Here is a 16280-nt window from a genome sequence, read left to right as displayed (position 1 = left end):
TATTTCCTCACTTTCTACCTGTTGCTAAGAATAAACCACACAAATTTGAAAAACTAAAAAGGTTTACTTACATTCAATGAAGGCAGCTACTACTTCGAGGTAAAAAATTTTTCTTAGTTTCTAAAATGGAATCTAGACAGGCATGTCTCCGCTTAAAACTCAAGGGGAGTTTCAACAAATACTGTGAATTGATCCCAGCATGAGAAAACAGAAGCTTTGTGCTATGTGCTCTATTTCTACACAATTAACCATTCTCTTTCCTCCACTGAAGCTTCAACATTTCCTGAGGAATATCTTGTTTAACAACAGTGCTGGTGACACTGTCTTTTTTAATGAGAAACATGAGCTAGAAGGTGGATTTGATATTATCAACTGGGTGACTTTCCCAAATAAGTCCTTCTTAAGAGTGAAAGTTGGGAAGATGGATCCCCAAGCACCACTGGGCAGTGGTTTCTCCATTGATGAGAAGATCATTACATGGCACGAGAGTTTTAACCAGGTAGGACCCAATTGCAGCTTCTGAGGTCTATAGGTAGACATTCACCAGGTTTGTTTCATCATCATGTACACCCTGCTGAATGAGTCCCTTTTAGCTGCATTGATTCTTTGTATGGTTAGGGATGGGTTGTTTACATGTCACTGTAGTGATCTTGGTTTCCAGGGTTTAAAACCCTGCAGCTCTGCCCTCATTCACTGGTTGAAATCCCTAGACTATCTAGTTCAACCAAGATGTGTTGACCAGTGAAAGGTAGTTGGTGTAGTGTGTTTAGCAGCAAAGGGTTAGAGCCATTGCAATCATTCTGTGGAAGAACTTTTTAAGCTGAATATGCACAAATATTGGTGATTGAAACAACCATTGTAAAGTTGATGGCGCTATTTGATTAAAACAAAAAACCTCTGGGTGCCTTATTTCAATTCAGAACCATGTTGATGAAAAGGCAAGAAACAAACACAAATAGAATAGAGTACATGCAATGACTTCTGTTTTATGGGCAGGTGGTGCCCCTTGCCTTGTGTAATGACCACTGCCATCCAGGTTACAGCAGACAAAGGAAAGAGGGAGAACCTTTTTGCTGCTATGATTGTACTCCATGTCCAGAAGGGAAGATTTCAAACCAGACAGGTAGGGGACTTTATGCTAGTATATCAACTATATTGAGAACATGTTTTTTGTTAGCTATTTGTGAACCAATAGACGCCCTACAAAAGATTTGAAGATAAACATTTACTTGTCCGGTTGTCAACAAGTATAATACAACAAGTATTATTCATTCATATTCTCTCTCTCTCTCTCTCTCTCTCTCTCTCTCTCTCTCTCTCTCTCTCTCTCTCTCTCTCTCTCAATATATGAATGCAATGTGCTTCTGTCCCTTGAGCCCAAGAGAGGGTTTAGTCCTTTTTTGTTTTCAAAGCTCCTTCATAGCAGAGCATAAGTTTATAATCAATATCTTACCCGTCCTCAAAAACTCTCCAGACAGTGTTTGCTTGAAGGCACCAAACTCCCATGTTCTCAATCAAAGATGCAACTAACAGACGAACCAACCAACCGTCAACTATCAACTACCTTCTTTTTCCCCCAATACCATTTATTCTTTATGAAATATATTTACTGTTATTAAACCGAGGTACCACTGTACAAGTGTTTTATCATAAGCAATATTATAAATTGCTAACCAGGATATTTTCTGCTTACCTCCACACCTGAAAACTTCATGGATTGCATGGAGAGCAACTTACTTATCACCAAAATTCTAGAAATGTAATTCAATAGTATTTTTTTCACCATATTGCTAGGTGTGTTCAACTGAATTATATTAGCACCTTTAGTCTTCCGTTGACATTAGGCTTCCTTTCTGGGATAGGAAATGCTCTGAATATTGGTAAATGAAACTTCCTATTTTACAACCATTTCTACTGGTAAGCTGTGAAACATTAATGTTTAATTATTATTTCTCTATTCAGATAGGTTGGAAAGCTCCTATTGCTAGAATGGGGACTTTTTTCTCTCTAAACACACCTTTCAATTGCATGTGTAAACACAAACAAATGGAGCTTACCATTTAGATTTAATTCTCATTTAATTATCCACTGAAAAGAATCTTCCAAAAATAGCTTACCTTAAAGACAAAACATGTTAACACTCTAACAATTTCCTGAAAAAAACGATGTTTTGTATCATGTATACTATAAATTACATTCAATTATAGTACAGTGAAATTCAAGGTTTCCTGATCCGATACCATAAATATTTGTATATCAGTGAGACTGAAAATACTATAACTGTAATCCTGATTTCTTTATACTGCAAGATATGGATGACTGCTTCCAGTGCCAAGAAGATCAGTATCCTAACCAAGAGAGAAACCAGTGCATCAGCAAGAAAGAAAACTTCTTATCTTATGAAGAACCTTTAGGCATCAGTTTGGCTCTTTTGGCTCTGGCTTTTTCTGCAACTACAGCCTTGGTGTTTGGAATCTTCATCAAACATCAAAACACTCCCATTGTCAAAGCCAACAACCGGAATCTCACCTACACCCTGCTCATCTCCCTCCTGCTCTGCTTCCTCTGCTCCTTGCTATTCATTGGGCGACCCCAGTTACTGACCTGCAATCTACGACAAACTGCCTTTGGTATCATCTTCTCAGTGGCTGTTTCTTCTGTTTTGGCTAAAACCCTCACTGTGGTTCTGGCTTTCATGGCCACCAAACCAGGATCCAAGATGAGGAAATGGGTGGGAAAAAGATTTTCCACCTCTATTATTCTCTTTTGCTCATTTATCCAAGCAAGTATTTGTATGCTATGGCTGGGTACTGACCATCCATTTCCAGATCTGGACATGCACTCTCTGCCTGAAGAAGTCATAGTGGAATGCAATGAAGGATCAGCCAACATGCTCTACTATGTTCTTGGTTACATGGGATTGCTGGCTCTTGTCAGCTTCGTTGTGGCTTTCTTTGCTCGGAAGCTGCCAGACACTTTTAATGAAGCCAAATTTATAACTTTCAGCATGTTGGTGTTTTGCAGTGTGTGGCTTTCTTTTGTTCCATCCTACTTAAGCACCAAAGGGAAGTACATCGTGGCTGTGGAGATCTTCTCCATCTTGGCCTCCAGTGCTGGAATCTTGGGTTGTATCTTCTCCCCAAAATGTTATATCATTGTCTTCAAGCCTGAACTCAACTCAAAAGGGCAGCTAAAAAAGAGAAAAAAGTAACAACCTAACTATTAAAATCATTATAGTGGATAACGTTTTACATGTTTTAAGGTTTGTGTGTTTGGGAAGGGTTTAGCTTTCATGTTCTCTTGATATAGATGTTGCTTACTGTCAGAACTGCAGTCGTCAAAATGTGGAAAGCCTTATAGTAATTGCAACCTGCTCCAGTATAAAAATATGTGTTGTTTAGTACTAGTTGAAAAATTTGCTCATAGAAATATGTGTTTCCAAAAACAGTGAATATCATGAAAAATTCTGTGTAGTTTGGTGGGATTTTATCATCTTCAGAACACAAGAAATATAGACACAAAGGAGTCCCTTTCCATGGTACAACATGAAATTTGGCCTTCCTAATGATCTTAAGTATTCTACTTATCTAATTAAATCTCTTTCAGATATATTGCTTTTATGTATTTATATTTGTGCTTCTACACCCAATATTTTTATTGTGTTGTTCTACTTGATTTACTTTGATTAATTAATATAGAACATGTGATAGTAGAGTTGGAAGAGTCCTTGAAGGTCATCCAGCCCCAAACCCAGAATGCAGGAATCTCAGCTAAAGCACCCGTGACAGATGGCCATCCAACCTCTGCTTTAAAACCTCCAATGAAGAAGAGCCCACTACTGCCTGAGGGAGTCCCTTCCACTGTCTATCAGCCTTTCCTGACAGAAAGTTCTTCCTGATATTTAGTCGCGGAATCTCCTTTCTTGTAACTTGAATCCATTGGTTTGGATCCTACCCTTCAGAGCAAGAGAAAAGAAGCTTCCCTGTGACAGCCCTTGATATATCTGAAGATGACAATTATATAAACGTACTATAAAGATATTAAACATATGATGGCTAAACATACACACCCATTCAACTGTTTCTCCTAAGGCTTGGTTTCCAGACCCTTGATCATCTTTTTTTTTCTGTTTGTGCCTGAGACGGTGATTCTCTCTCTTTTTTAAATTACTTTTTATTCAAAATTAAAACAAAACATATTATCTAGAAACATATCATCCTTATTTTCCCCTTTTTCCTCCCTCCCCTCCCTCCCCCCACAGTTCCCACCCCGACTTCCCTCAGTTCCAGTCTTTGATTTCTCTAAAAATGCTGTTTTCTTCATGTTACAAGTTGTATAGATCCTCAAACTATTTAAGTAATAATTATCAATAAAAAGTTTGTGAATGTTTATTCAAAACTAACCAAGCAGTCCAGTAAGCTTTGTTGTGTCTTGAAATACTTTGTAAAGGGTTCCCATTCATCTTTAAAGTCACAGTTATCCTTGTCCCGTAACTTGTATGTCAGTTTGGCCAGTTCTGCATAGTCCATCATTTTTTCTTGTCATGATTCTTTAGTTGGGGTTTCTTCAGTCTTCCATCCTTGTGCTACTAAAAGTCTAGCGGCCGTTGTCACATACATGAAGATGCTTTTCAGCTTTTTTGGCAGATCTGTCCCTACAATCCCTAATAAAAATGCTTCAGGTTTTTTAACAAATGTTAAATGAAACATTTTCTTCAATTCGTTATATATCATTTCCCAAATTTTTTTAATTACCTTACAATCCCACCACATATGATAAAATGTTCCTTCCTTTTCCTTACACTTCCAACGTATATTTGAACTAGTTTTGTACATTTTCCCTAACTGCACTGGTGTTATATACCATCTGTACATCATCTTCATGTAATCCTCCTTCAATAGGGAACAATCTGTAAATTTTAAATCACTTTTCCATAATTTTTCCCAGTCTTCCATCATAATGTTGTGACCTACATCTTGTACCCATTCAATCATGACTAATTTTACCTCTTCATCTTTCGTCCCCCATTCTAATAGTATACTGTATGCAGCCTTCAGTAATTTCACTTTCCCTTCGATCACTTCTGTTTGAAACCTAGATCTTGTGTAAATCAATCCTTTCTTGCTGTCTTCTTTATGTGTTTCATATAGTTGTTGATAAGGGACGCGGGTGGCGCTGTGGGTAAAACCTCAGTGCCTAGGACTTGCTGATCATATGGTCGGCGGTTCGAATCCCCGCGGCGGGGTGAGCTCCTGTCGTTCGGTCCCAGCTCCTGCCCACCTAGCAGTTTGAAAGCACCCCTAAGTAAAGGTAAAGGTAAAGGTACCCCTGCCCGTACGGGCCAGTCTTGACAGACTCTGGGGTTGTGCGCCCATCTCACTTAAGAGGCCAGGGGCCAGCGCTGTCCGGAGACACTTCCGGGTCACGTGGCCAGCGTGACATCGCTGCTCTGGCGAGCTAGAGCCGCACACGGAAACGCCGTTTACCTTACCGCTGGTAAGCGGTCCCTATTTATCTACTTGCACCCGGAGGTGCTTTCGAACTGCTAGGTTGGCAGGCGCTGGGACCGAGCAGCGGGAGCGCACCCCGCCGCAGGGATTCGAACCGCTGACCTTTCGATCGGCAAGTCCTAGGCGCTGAGGCTTTAACCCACAGCGCCACCTGCGTCCGTTTGAAAGCACCCCTAAGTGCAAGTAGATAAATAGGTACCACTTTATAGCGGGAAAGGTAACGGCGTTTCCGTGCGCTGCGCAGGTGCTGGCTCGCCAGAGCAGCTTCGTCACGCTGGCCATGTGACCCGGAAGTGTCTGCGGACAGCGCTGGCTCCTGGCCTCTTAAGCGAGATGAGCACGCAACCCCAGAGTCGGACACGACTGGCCCATATGGGCAGGGGTACCTTTACCTTTAACTTTTTTATATTTGTCGATAATGCAACCAACTCTGAAAGTGGTCTTTGATCTCATCATAAATTCTTAATTTCCATTTTCCATCATGTTCCTTTAATAAATCAACATATGCGAGCCATTTTCCTTTCTTTCCAAGTGGTTTGAGCAGTAATGCTTCATGTAGTGAAAGCCATCACGGGGATCTTTTGTTCCAATAAGTCTTTGTATCTCTCCCATACTCTCATTAGTGATTTCCTGATTATATGGTTTTAAAAACTTCTATGAACCTTCCCTTTCCCATACCATAAGTATGTGTGCCAGCCGAATCTGTTGTCATGTCCTTCTAGTTCTAATGCCTCTTGCTTATCCAATCTCATCCAGTCCCTGATCCATACCAAACAAGCAGATTCATAATACAATTTAAGGTCTGGGAGGGCAAACCCACCTCTATCTTTTACATCTGTAAGTATTTTATGTTTTATCCTTGGCCTCCCCCCCCCCCCGATAAATCTTGAAATCTCTTTCTGCCATTTTTTAAAACATTCATCTTTCAGGATGAATGACAGATCACTTTGATCTGTCAACTTAATCCCTCATGTAGGCAAGAAAGAGGCCTTCTCCTGAACCCAGGCATCCTCTCAGGTAAGTCGTGATACTGCGTCCAGCGAGTGTCAGGATCTGGCAGAATGAGGAAGCGTGGTGGCAGCTAGTGGTCCAGGAGGCACCTGAGGGTGAAGGGGATTTTAAACCAGGTTCAGACTGGTGGGACAGGGAGGAATCACCAGCGGAGAGTGAGGGTGAAGGGGAGCAGCTTGAGGTAACCACAGATGCTGATAGAGAAGGAGTGAGGATTGTGTCTCCTGCTCTGCAATACAGTCCTGATTCAGCTCCTTCCCCTGCTCCACTCTCAGCGCTGGATAAGAAGGGACGGGAAAATGCTAGAATGATTAAGGAAGCTGCGTCACCGTGAAAAAAATGCAAGGACAGAGGTATAAGTAAGGGGGAGTGAAGACAGAATCTTAGCTTCTGCAACTGACGTGCTTATCTGATAGATGTACCGTGTGCTGACTCCTTGATTACGGAGGAATAAAGTTGATTTCTGCAATCAGAGTGCCTGGTTCTGCTTAGAGCATCAGACAACAGACAGAGGGCCTTGCAAGGCATTTTCTATACTGTGGAACATTCCCTTCTCTGGAGCATAATGGAACACCAGCCTTTCCATTTTCTCCCATGGCCTGGCTAATCCACAATTATTTTCACACCCATTCAGATCTTCCTGAAACTAGGTGCTCTGCCGGATCTGCAATGCAACAAATAATATCTTCTCAAGGGGGCAAAACATATTTTGTTCAATGTTTCTGCGGCACATGGTGCCACAGACCTAGAAACCCCCCTGGGGTAGTGTACCATGTTATTATCTTAACACACAGCAATTCATTCTTTCTCTAGCAGTATCCATATGGTATTTTGAAGCCCATATGCCACAGAGAAACAGCAGAATGCTTATAAAAAACCACCCCAGTGCCAATGACAGCTACTCTACCATTTATTTATAAACATAAATTAGAGCTGCTGGAGGGAAACAGGACAGAAGGTGATGACATTGGGTGATGATAAGTATTTTAGACTGAAACAGGTGCTTTATTTTTAAGAGGAGAACCTCCACATCTCAAGATGTTAAGTTTGCCTTTCTGGACCCTACTCATGCTGTTCCCTCTATTTTTGATACGTTCTGCTTTGCATTGTGTGATTGACCTCTTCCACGTCCAACACCAGTATTATCAGCCGGGGCACTTTCTTATCGGTGGAATCACTTCACAGTTCTTCTCACCTGTCTTCACTGAAATAGACTTCAAGGAAAAGCCAAAGGAAACACCTGTTGATGAATATGTGTAAGAACATGATTTTTCTTCTTTTGGGGATAAAAGCTTCTGGTTATGTACGTACATAATAAAAATTATATAATAAACGTGATAGTATGATCAAAAAGCAGTCTCCTCAGTGGTGGCAGGTGGGTAGTTGGATTTGTAGTAGAGAGGACAGGCAGACCATCAGTAGATTGAGCTAGAGTCAATGACATGGGACCATCGCCTGGACTGTCCATAAGTAGGAATAGGGGGGAACACTAGCTCAATTTACATTGAAAGACACATCTAACTAACTCAGATTTCTTGAAATGTTTTTAAAAACCAAACACTGACATCCTTTGAAATTCATATTTCATCTGCAGCCATATTTTTCCCTTCTGCACTTTCTTCCTACTCTGCCCTTCAGCAGTTGTGTCATATATTTCATCCTGTTCTCCACAGAGACTTCAGTAGAACTAGCAAATGTAAGAAAGGCCTTGCTAACTCCGGCCAAGGGCCCATATAGCCCTACACTGTAATCTCACAGTGGCCTACCAGATGCCATGAGAAACCCACAAACTAGTCCTGAGTATTACAGGAGTCTTCTCAGCTCCTATTCCCAGAAACTGGGATTCAAAGGCATGGTGCCTCCATTGATGGGGAGAGAACATAGCCACTGTGCTTAATAGCTACAGTGGTGCCCCGCAAGAGGAAAGAGTTTTCCATTTTGGAGGTGCTTCGCAAAATGAATTTCCCTATGTGGTTTCTTCGCAAGACGAAAAAATCTTGCGTCCCCCCACGGGTTTTTTCTGCTTTTTCCGCCCTTTTACTAAGCCACTAAGCCGCTTATCAGCTGTTCCTCTGATAAGCCGCTTAACAGCTGATCGCTTGAAGCCGCTAGACAGCTGTAGTGCTAAGCTGTCAATGGGCTTGCTTCGCAAGACGAAAAAACCGCTAGACGAAGAGAATCGCGGAACGAATTCTTTTCGTCTAGCGAGGCACCACTGTATATCTCTCATTAGAAATGTCAAATCTTCATTTAAACCCATATAAGTTGTTGGCCATCACTAACTCTTGTGGGAATAAATTTCATAGTTTTCCTAAGTGTTTACTTTCTTTTCTCTCCCCTGGATCTTTCAAAATTCAATTTCATTGCATGTCCTCAGCTTATAATCTTATGGGATAATGTGTGTATTTGTGTGTGTTTATCAACTTTCAAAACATGAGGTCTGTCCAGCAGAAGCAAGACAGAGACAGAAGCAGGAAAACCCACCACATGCATAATCTCTGTATTGTTTCAGCACAGTGCCAAAGAACTACCAGCATGTCCTTTCCTTAGTCTTTGCTGTGAATGAGGTCAACGAGAACCCCAACATTTTATCCAACATCACTTTGGGGTTCCAGATCTATGACAGCTACTGTGAAGCAAAGATGACTTTTCGGAATACTTTGAACCTCATCTCTCATCATAGGGAAACCATCCCCAACTACAAGTGTGGTGTTGAGAAGAAGCTGGTAGCTGCCATTGGGGGCCTTGACTCGGAAACTTCAAGCCACATGGGCTCCATCTTGGAGCTTTATAAGATTCTACAGGTAGGAAGAGTGTGGCTGGAATGAAGACTCCACAACTGTTGTATATGATATAGCCTTAGTGTGTATTCCCCTTGGCATTGGGAGGGGGAGAAGGAAAGGAGAATGTTTTTGGCAGGCTAAAACAAAAAAGTCTTGCTTTTTTAAAAACAACAACATAGTTATCTGTAGAAAATCATGTCAGTAATTGCCAGCTGATTATGATGCATATCAGTTAATATCTTGACCCTCAAAAATATCTGTTTACCTGTTTTCCTATGTCATGAAGGCTGAAATTTCAAGTGAGTGGAGCTGTGAAAGCCTGCCAAGGCCACAGCCTGTTCTGCGCACCCCCTTCAGGCCCCAATCCCCCTCCTAAAATCCTGTGCTGCCCCCAAAAGTAAAGCTTGCGGTACAATGGCAGTGCTGCCGCCCGGTTTTCCTTTGTGTGGCACCGGAAGGAACAGCTCAGTGGTGTGATGAAAATGCACCTAATGTATCCAATGCAGCACTCACCATAATGCATTTGCACTGTTCAAACCTCTCTCCCTTCCTTTTTGCCCTCCCTGTACATCACAAAGACTCTTGTCCCAAGATGCCCAATAAGTTCCCCGGACCCACTCCACCAGCCAGTACTGCCTATAAGACATGGCAAAAGTAGGAAAAGGAGGAGCTGGGATGTGGAAAAGCAGATTCAAAAAGTAATCCTTAAATTCAGAAAGTTATTGAATTCAGCAAGAATAAAAAACCTAAGGACACATAGATATCCTACCTGGTGATTTAAAAATCCTCTGTTCTTTGCTAGATCACCTATTCTTCATTTACTCCAGCGATGAATGAAAAAAACCCTATTTCTTCCTTGTACCAAATGGCCCCCAGTGAAGCACATCAATACACTGGCATTGTTCAGCTTCTTCTCTATTTCCAGTGGAAGTGGGTTGGGATATTTGTCACAGCTGACGATAAAGGAGAAACATTTGTGAAAAGGTTGTCACGCCAGCTTTCCCGGAATGGCATATGTGTGGCTGTCACTGAGAGAGTGGTAAACCACAGTGGGTTTGGTGATAATGGGTTGATAGAGAAATGTCAGAATATGGCTGAGTCCCTAAGCAAAACAAACATCAATGTATTTGTTGTCAATGCAGACAAAAACACCAAGACAGGTTTGCAATGGCTGCTACTGATAGGTAGAATGATGAGTATGAGTCCCATAAACAAAGTGTGGGTTATGACCGCCGACTGGGATTTCTCTTCAGAGCCATACCACAAAGATCTGGATGTACAAAACTTCCATGGTGCCTTTTCCTTTGCCATTCCTTCCAGTGAGGTGAAGGGGTTCCACCGTTTCCTCCTGAACCTAAATCCCCACTCTGAGGCCGATGGCTTTATCAGCTTCTTCTGGCAACAGGCATTTGGTTGCCAATTTCTAGATGTGGAGATGGAGGGGGAATCCTGCACTGGTGAGGAGAAGCTGGAGAGCCTTCCTGGGGCTTTTTTTGAAATGCAAATGACCAGCCAAAGCTACAGCATCTACAATGCCGTCTATGCTGTGGCACATGCTTTGCATGCCATGTTGGCACCCAGAACCAAACAGGGAGAGATGGTGCTTGGTAACTATCTGAGACCTCAAAATCAATATTTCCAGGTAATGGCTAACATAGTTTGTCAAGGAATACACACTTGCATTGGTTTCGTGAAATTCAATAAGCTGATCAAAAGCTTTTGTTGCGTTAAATTCTATGTAAGCATGCTGGCAAATTTAACTAAAATGGCTTGCCAGTACTGCAATGCTTGAATGTTTTTAGCAGTTGAAAAGAGCTAAAAAGAGATGAATGGAAATGTTGAACTTAGGTGGATGGATATGGATTGAGGATTAAATCTGTAAATTAAAATTTAAACCTCCTATCCAACATGTATGTGAGAAAAAGGATGGCAAGGAGGCTGTGAAGCTAGGAATTATGAAATTACATATTTTATCTCTGTTTATTTGTGTTCTGCTGATCTTTCCTCAGTTTCTACCTGTTGTTCAGAATAAACCCGGCAAATTTGTAAAAGTAAAAATGTTTACTTACATTGAATGAAGGCAGCTCCTACCTTTAGGTAAAAAATGCTTCTTAATTACGAAATACAAAATTAGTTACTGAAATGGAATCTGGGCAGGTATGTCTCCCCTTAAACTCAAGCGGGAAGTTCAATGAATAGTATGAATTGATCCCAGCATGAGAAAACAGAAGCTTTGTAGTGTGTTCTCTACTTTTACCCAATTTACCGTTCTCTTTCTTCCTCTGTAGCTTCAACCTTTCCTGAGGAATATCTTGTTTAACAACAGTGCGGGGGACACTGTCTTTTTCAATGAGAAACGTGAGCTAGAAGGTGGATTTGATATTATCAACTGGGTGACTTTCCCAAATAAGTCCTTCTTAAGAGTGAAAGTTGGGAAACTGGATCCTCAAGCTCCACTGAGCAGTGATTTATCCATTGATGAGAAGATCATTACATGGCACCAGAGTTTTAACCAGGTAGGACCCAGCTGCAGCTTCTGAGGTCTATAGGTAGACATTCACCAGATTTGTTTCATCATCATGTACACCCTGCTGAATCATCATGTACACCCTTTTAGCTGCATTGATTCTTTGTATGTTAGGGATGGCTTGTTTACATGTCACTGTAGGGATCTTGGCTTTCAGGGTTTAAAACTGTGCAGCTCTTCCCTGAAACACTATTTGAAATGCCTAGACTATTTAGTTGAACCAAGATTTGTTGACCAGTGGTAGGGGTGTTGGTGTAGTGTGGCTAGCAGCAAAGGGTTACACCCTTTGTAGTCATTCTGTGGAAGAACTTTTTAGGTGTCAGGGAATTATAAATTAATAAAAATTATAATTAATTTTTGGTGTGTTCTTTGGCTCCCATATACATCTGCCTACGCACTGTATTTCTGCTGTTGCCATGTTTGAGATTTCATTTTTCTTAAGGTGGACTGTGAAGTAATAATCCAATAATGAAATAAATGTTTTATAATGAGAACATCCACATGCAACAAGCACAGAAAGCATGCAATACAAAATTGTGCTTCGTAGGAATCTTTAGTTTCATTTCTGTGATTCATTTCTTTAAAGGAACCAAGTTGCCACTTCTCATCTCTAAAAACATAAAATCTACACATATCAGTAGATATTCACATTTTCTTTGCCTGAACCATTTACTGGCTGAGTGGCTCAGTTGGTTAGAGCAAGGTGCTGATAATGCCAAGGTTACAGGTTTGATCCCTTTATAGGACAGCTGTATATTCCTGCATTGCCCGGGGGTTGGAATACATGATCCTTAGAGTCTCCTCCAACTCTATGATTCTATCATCTTTATTGCGTTGAATATGCAGAATTATTGGTGTCACAACCATTGTAAAGTTAGTGGCGCTTATTAATTAATTAATTAAAAAAAAAACCCTCTGGGTGCCTTATTTCAATGCAGCAGCCTGTTGATGAAAAGGCAAAGAACAAACATAAATAGAATAGAATACATGCAATATCTTGTGTTTTATGGGCAGGTGGTGCCCCTTGCCTTGTGTAATGACCACTGCAATCCGGGTTACAGCAGACAAAGGAAAGAGGGGAAACCATTTTGCTGCTATGATTGTACTCCATGTCCAGAAGGGAAGATTTCAAACCAGACAGGTAGGGGACTGTATGCTATAATATATCAACTATATTGAGAACATGTTTTTTGTTAGCTATTTATGAACAAATAGACGCCTTACAAAATATTTGAAGATAAACCTTTACTTGTCTGGTTTTCAACCGTTGAACAAGTATTATCCATTCATGTATATATATGAATAAGACGCCTTACCCAAGACCTGAAGAGAAACGTTATTTGTCTGGTTGTCAACAGTTGAAAATCAAGTATTATTCATTCATATATATATATATATATGAATGTGTTTCTGTCCCTTGAGCCCAAGAGAGGGTTTAGTCCTTTTTGTTTTCAAAGCTCCTTCATAGCTGAGCATAAGCTAATAATCCAAATCTTGCCCGTCCTCAAAAACCCCTCCAGACAATGTCTGCTTGAAGTCACCAAACTCCCACGCTCTCAGTCAAAGATGCAACTAAGAAAACTAAGAGAAAAATCAACCAACCGTCAAGTACCTACTGCCTCCATCTTTCCCCAATACCATTTATTCTTTGTGAAATATATTTACTGTTCTTAAACCAAGGTACCACTGTAAAAGTGTTTTAATAAAAACAATCTTACAAATTGCTAACCAGCATATCTTCTGCTTACCTCCACACCTGAAAACTTACTTGATCACCAAAATTCTAGAATTTTCAATTCAATAGTATTTTTTTGACCATATTCCTAGGTGTGTTAACTGGATTATATCAGCACCTTTAGTCTTCCATTGACATTAAGCTACCTTTCTGGGATAGGAAATACTCTGAATATTGGTAAATGAAACTTCCTAAATTAAAACCATTTCTACTGGTAAGCTGTGAAACATTAATGTTTAATTATTATTTCTCCATTCAGATAGCTTTGAAAGTTCTTATTGATGAACTAGGGATTTCTCCCCTCTAAACACACCCAAATTCCAATTCTATGCACGTGTAAACACAAACATACAGCTATGGAGCTTATCATTTAGATTTAATTCTGATTTAATTATCCACTGGAAAGAATCTTCCAAAAATAGCTTACCATAAAGACAAAACATGTTAACACTCTAACAATTTCCTGAAAAAGATAATGTTTTGTATCATGTATACTGTGAATTACGTTGAATTATAGTACAGTGAAATTCAAAGTTTCCTGATCCGATACCATAATTTTTTTTATCTCAGTGAGACTCAAAATGCTATAACTGTAATCCTGATTTCTTTATACTGCCAGATATGGATGACTGCTTCCAGTGCCAAGAAGATCGGTATCCTAACCAAGAGAGAAACCAGTGCATCAGCAAGAAAGAAAACTTCCTATCTTATGAAGCACCTTTAGGCATCAGTTTGGCTCTTTTAGCTCTGGCTTTTTCTGCAACTACAGCCTTGGTGTTTGGAATCTTCATTAAACATCAAAACACTCCCATTGTCAAAGCCAACAACCGGAATCTCACCTACACCCTGCTCATCTCCCTCCTGCTCTGCTTCCTCTGCTCCTTGCTATTCATTGGGCGCCCCCAGTTACTGACCTGCAATCTACGACAAACTGCCTTTGGTATCATCTTCTCAGTGGCTGTTTCTTCTGTTTTGGCTAAAACCCTCACTGTGGTTCTGGCTTTCATGGCCACCAAACCAGGATCCAAGATGAGGAAATGGGTGGGGAAAAGATTTTCCACCTCTATTGTTCTTGGTTGTGCTTCTATCCAGGCAACTACTTGTATAGTATGGCTCTGTACTGACCCCCCTTTCCCAGATCTGGACATGCACTCTCTGCCTGAAGAAGTCATAGTGGAATGCAATGAAGGCTCAGCCAACATGTTCTACTATATTCTTGGTTACATGGGATTGCTGGCTCTTGTCAGCTTCGTTGTGGCTTTCTTTGCTCGGAAGCTGCCGGACACTTTTAATGAAGCCAAATTTATCACTTTCAGCATGTTGGTGTTTTGCAGTGTGTGGCTTTCTTTTGTTCCATCCTACTTAAGCACCAAAGGGAAGTCCATAGTGGCTGTGGAGATCTTCTCCATCTTGGCTTCCAGTGCTGGAATCTTGGGTTGTATCTTCTCCCCAAAATGTTATATCATTGTCTTCAAGCCTGAACTCAACTCAAAAGAGCAGCTAAAAAAGAGAAATAAGTAACAATCTAACTATTAAAATCATTATAGTGGATAACGTTTTACATGTTTTAAGGTTTGTGTGTTTGGGAAGGGTTCAGCTTTCACGTTCTCTTGATATAGATGTTGCTTACACTTCCAACATATATTTGAACTAGTTTTGTACCATCTGTACATCATCTTCATTTAATTCTCCTTCAATAGGGAAAAATCTGTAAATTTTAAATCACTTTTCCATAATTTCCCCCAGTTTTCCATCATAATGTAGTGACCTACATCTTATACCCATTTAATCATAACTGATTTTACCTCAGTTACAGATAGGTAGCCGTGTTGGTCTGCCATAGTCAAAACAAAAAAAAAAATGCTTCCAGTAGCACCTTAAAGACCAACTAAGTTAGTTCTTGGTATGAGCTTTCGTGTGCATGCACACTTCTTCAGATACACTGAAACAGAAGTTTCCAGACCCTTCTATATAGTGAGAAGGTGGGGAGGGGTATTACTCAGAAGGGTGGTGGGAATGGGTGATTGGCAGATAGCTGTGATGAGCCTGTTGACGACTCTTAACGACTGCAATAGGTCTTACAGGAAAAAGCAAGGGGTGAGAAGGTGAAAAATGGCTTTGTCATGTATAATGAGATAAGAATCCAAGGTCTTTGTTCAGACCAGGTGTCTCCATGGTTTTAAGTTTGGTGATAAGTTGCAATTCAGCAGCTTCTCTTTCCAGTCTATTTCTGAAATTCCTTTGTAGTAAAACAGCTACTTTGAGATCTTGTATAGAATGTCCTGGGAGATTGAAGTGTTCTCCTACTGGTTTCTCTGTCTTGTGATTCCTGATGTCCGATTTATGTCCGTTTATTCTTTGGCGTAAGGTCTGGCCTGTTTGTCCAATATAGAGAGCTGAAGGACACTGTTGGCATTTGATGGCATACACAATGTTAGACGATGAGCAATTAAATAGTCCCGAGATGGTATGTGTGATGTTGTTGGGGCCAGAAATGGTGTTGTCCGGGTGTATGTGGCAGCAAAGTTGGCATCTGGGTTTATTGCAGGCTCTGGTGCCAGTGTCCGTGTTAGGTCTGGTTGTAGTATTATTGTGGGTTAGGAGTTGTTTAAGATTGGGTGGCTGTCTGTAGGCAATGAAAGGTCTTCCTCCCAGAGCTTGAGAAAGAGAACTGTCATTGTCCAGGAGAGGTTGTAGATCTCTGATGATGCGTT

At 40.8% G+C, this 16280-nt stretch overlaps 1 long non-coding RNA gene across 1 annotated transcript; it reads left to right on the top strand.

Annotated features, from left to right (window-relative positions):
* Window positions 1-374: 374 nt before the first annotated feature.
* LOC309354672 lies at window positions 375-7713 on the top strand. The gene is made up of 3 exons (XR_014162374.1): window positions 375-499; window positions 997-1123; window positions 7662-7713. It is a non-coding gene; the product is annotated as an uncharacterized lncRNA (long non-coding RNA).
* The last annotated feature ends 8567 nt before the right edge of the window (window positions 7714-16280 follow it).

Source organism: Podarcis melisellensis, assembly GCF_964234715.1.
Source record: "Podarcis melisellensis genome assembly, chromosome: 13".
In the NCBI taxonomy this organism is placed as follows: Eukaryota; Metazoa; Chordata; class Lepidosauria; order Squamata; family Lacertidae; genus Podarcis; species Podarcis melisellensis.
This window is presented reverse-complemented; position numbering and strand designations above follow the sequence as displayed.